At 45.6% G+C, this 4399-nt stretch overlaps 1 long non-coding RNA gene across 1 annotated transcript; it reads left to right on the top strand.

The window, feature by feature from the left end:
• The first annotated feature begins 1620 nt into the window (after positions 1-1620).
• LOC146200585 (uncharacterized) lies at positions 1621-4028 on the top strand. Its single transcript, XR_014705261.1, has 3 exons — positions 1621-1730; positions 2321-2502; positions 3891-4028. It is a non-coding gene; the product is annotated as an uncharacterized LOC146200585 (long non-coding RNA).
• Positions 4029-4399: the final 371 nt, after the last annotated feature.

Here is a 4399-nt window from a genome sequence, read left to right as displayed (position 1 = left end):
GCCTGCAGAAACCGTTATCACCCAATGAAGTTTTTTCACTCTCAGCCGGCGCAGTAAGCGGCCGCCACATCTTATCTCCTAACGTCCGTGACAGCGTTGCCGCTAGCACCGCGCGCGCGCTTTGAAGAGCGTGACAAAAGATTTTAGGCGCACTGCAATGATACAAGCACCTCCGCGCAGCCGACGGGAATGAATAAGCAGAATGCCGCACTTGTTACATGGCCAGCAGAACTGCACCTTCCTTCCTCGCCCGAAAGCAAGGAACACCTCCACTAGTGTGTAGTATAATACTGGAAATGCACCTTCTTCGGCGCCGAGCAATGGGGCGAGGTGTCCTCTTTTAGCGATGGATAGCTTAGAGTGCGTCGACAGTGACAGGACGTCTGGCACGTACTTTCGATAATGCGGTTCCGAGCCTAAAGGCAGAGGTACAGTCGATATTGTAGATAAATCATACAGCTGTTGGACGATTAGCACTTGGTACCCATGACAAATCTGCAAACGAGGCGGTACAGGGAAATATGGGCTGGACATCATTCGAAACACAAGAAGCTAATAGAGAGAGAAAAAGATTTATTATGAGCAGGCGTGAAATATTCAGCCCTAGGTGGGCAGCCTCCTCAGTCCAGGAAGCTGTGGACCCGAGCCATCTCCCGAGTCCGGTTGACCAGATTACGCCGATCCTCCAGGCTGGGGCTTGACAGCTGAGTCTCCCACTGCTCTTCGGTTATGGCCATGGTGGTTATAGCATGGCGGAAGTAGAATGGTGGCGAAGGCTGGGCACAAAAGCGGTTCAGCGGTACCGCAGCATAGCCGCAGATCGGGGGGCCAATCACTCAGATTAAGAAATTATACTACTGTGAATTAAAAAGCATCAATTAACATTAGAAGAATCGACATTCTGATAAATTTGCTTGTGAGCAAGGTGAAGTATTTCATTAAGACACTCTTAATTTATTTAAAAATCTTGCATTACTCTTATCGCGCCCCCTTGATGTTGCGTCTGTCTTGAGGAAACTTTTCAGGCTTCGTTCAGTTCTTGCAAAGTAGGCACATGGGGGCAACCAGCAACGGAGCTGACGAAGCCTAGGTAACGACGCTGACGAAGCACGGAGCGGTTTCTTATCGTGTCTGCGGTGGTGCGGGCCGTGGTGCGCCCTGGAAAGCGTATAAATTTAGCTCGTTGAGGAGACGGAATTACGCTAGGCAACCAGATGTTACCAAATAAGGCAGTGGCTCGTTCAGAACCAGATGTAACCAAATAAGGCAAGGGCTCGTTTAGAACCAGATGTTACCAAATAAGGCAATGGAGCTGACGGAGCCTAGGTAACGACGCTGACGAAGTACGGAGCGGTTTCTAATTACGCTGTCTGCGGTGGTGCGGGCCGTGGTGCGCCCGGGAAAACGTATGAATTCAGCTCGCAAGTCTGAAAATGTCCCATTTGCGAAAAAGATTTCGACGTCCTGGCTAGTCGCTGCTCTGTCGTCCTTAGGTGAGTTCAATATCCCCTTTTGCTGCCGAGTTGTTTTTGGTTTCGTGCCCTTCGGGGTGCGGCAAATGCGAATTGTGTTTTTCAGCACTGTCCTCTTGGTCCTCGTTTGAAGCGCTTGGCGCTTTATCGCCAGATGAGCCCTCACAAAGTGAGGAAGCGATGCTCGGTGGCACATTGCGGCAGCGTGGACTCAACCGTCGGTGTCTTATTACACCGCTTCCCGGCTGACTTTCACCGGTGAGTGAGCTCATGTCAGTGTCGTCTGCTTCTAGCTCCATAGTGTTTTTCGGGCTGCTCTCGCTTATTTCATAGCTAACGAATTTCGTGCGTACTCGGCTTCATGTTTTCGAGATTATTTAGTAGCCTGCGGTACATACATGCTTTTCATTCCTAAGGTGTGCATGAGTCAACAGGAAGGCCTGCCGTTTATCTCATATAGTTGTGCAGCAAGTTAATCTGTATTTGACAGGACAAGGCTCTAAGGTGCAACACCATGTCTGTAACTGACCGCGAGACCAATGTAGAACATGACAGCTGTGAGCATGACCCGCACCATGTACCCCGCTCTGAGGCGCATGCTTAGCGGGAGCATTTACTGCCGTATCGATATATTGCTTGGCGTATTAATGTATTGCAATTGAAAAGGAATGAATTGGGGCATTGCATATTCGCGTTTGCAATGCATGATAAGAATTGCATTTTTGGCAGTTGAAAGTGAACATTTGTTCTGTCCTTCGTCTCAGTCCTCGTTCTTGTGGTGCCACAACTAAATGAATATTAATTTCGGTACAGTTTTATAACGTGCATGTTGCACATAACTTGTCCAGATGCAAGTCGTGGGTCCAGTTCTGCCGAAACATACACCTGTACAACAAAGCGCCGTGGCAGCTGTGAGACCGGAGAGCTTGTTCGAGGCACTTCTCAGCGTCAGCGTACGGGCAGTCAGGGCGACCAGGACGACTTCGTCGCGACGCCGTACCTCCCGTACCAACTCAAGGAAGCTTTGAAGGTAATTACCAAACACTGAAGGTAATGGCAGGCATACGCGACTCTTGAAATTCCAGCTATCCAAAAATTATTTTTCTGTTTGTTTTCGTAAACGTGGACACTCCTGCCTGCACCTTTAAAAAAAAGATAATGAATGTACCTAATAGAGTGCGTCTAAAATTAGAACACAATTTTACCGCCACCCTACGAAGCGAAACCGAAAGTAAAAATGTCACTTCTCGATTGTGACACGTACATATGTACCCGTATGCACACAAATATGTGTGTGTTGCACGCATATATATATATATATATATATATATATATATATATATATATATATATATATATATATATATGCGTTGATTTACGTCCCTAATAGGCAAGTTTATTTATTTTCTCACAGTGTTGAAATACGCTGCAAACTGTCGGAAGAGGGTGGTGATGTACCTCCTTGTTTTCATTGTTTATGAAATTTTTTTATTTTTCTTTTTCCATTTTCGTGGAGGCGTGTTGAGGTTCGTACGGGAGTCCGCATTGTCGTGAATTGAGATTTTTAACTCTGTGGTCCCTTGTGTTGTTCCGGTTTTGGGAGCAGTTCATTCTCCCTGCAATGCACTACATGGTGCGTTGTACAACAGGTTCGTGAGTAGAAGATAAGAGTTGGTTTTGTGCTTGTAGAAGATGGCAGCAAAATATCAGTTGGCAAAGGCAACATGTGACAGCAGGCAGTCATTGCAAAAAGAAAGTCCACTGACCGCATGAACATTGTTACCCGATGTTTCATGTTGGAAAGAAAGGATAATGGAAATGGGGTTACCAGATGGTCGGGTACGGCATAGGGTTGCAATGTAGATTGACTGTAGCCTACGAGGCCTCAGGTTTTGGGAGGAAGGGGTGTAGAAAGGCTACCACGTGCAACAACAATTGCTAAAAGTCCTTGAAATACTGCAATAATTAAAGCGAATAGTCAAAACCTCTGTTCTTGCTGTTTATATCTGTAACCATGCTAGCAAAAGCATGCTTTCCTCCGTCTTCAACAGTTCTCTTTGAGGTCATCTTATTTCAGCTTCGATGTTGACCTGCGTAGGTAAAAGGGCAAGCGATGTTATGCACATCACTTCATTTGAGCTGTCACTATTTTCTTGAGAAGCTTATTGTACACACTTCAAGCAGATATTGTACATAACAAATTATAAATGATTTATGCACCCTCCATACCTTCCCATTTCATTACAATTAATAGCGTAGGAATCAAAGCGCTAGGCGGCAGTTTTTTCCACGAAAAAGAATTTTACCTCTACATGTGGTGCCGTATCTTAACCGCATGGATTGGAAGTTAGTTGTTTTCAAAATAATATTCGCCGAGGTACTGATACGTTTTATTCATTCTTGTAAATGCCATTTCAGGTGCCTAGAATGAACGCAGCTACCACATGGACGATTCACCGTCTAGTCTCAGTGGAACTTCGTCGCTGCATCACAATGAAGAGTCAGGCGGGAATGATTGAAATCATTCTGGATACCTATCTCGGAAATTGTGCTATTACAGGGTGAATTGATCTTTGTTTATTAGGTGCAGAACTCAGTTAAGCAGTTGCAAATCAATACATTCACAGCTAGCATTCCCAATCGCTGCAACCCATCATAGAGTTATTTCCAGTCTTCGGAACAGTGCAAGAAGGGATGGTGCTGAAATATTCCACAATGTGTTGACTGTGTGCTTTGGAGATGCCGGCGTCCAGAGTTCTTCACCGAGTCAAGTGTGGATCCACGGCAGTGCCTTGGCAGAATTTCAATGTAAGTGCTGATTTTGCTTTACGGGCTTAGGTAAATGTTTTGTGCATTGTTTGGTTTCTGGCTGCACTTTCGGAACTGTGCTATAGCTGTATTTTGTGCGTGCATTACTTTTGATGTTG

This window comes from Amblyomma maculatum, chromosome 2, assembly GCF_055883805.1.
Source record: "Amblyomma maculatum isolate TAMU_Amacu chromosome 2, ASM5588380v1, whole genome shotgun sequence".
Classification (NCBI taxonomy): domain Eukaryota; kingdom Metazoa; phylum Arthropoda; class Arachnida; order Ixodida; family Ixodidae; genus Amblyomma; species Amblyomma maculatum.
The sequence above is the reverse complement of the archived record's forward strand: the minus strand, read 5'-3'. Positions and strand labels throughout refer to the sequence as shown.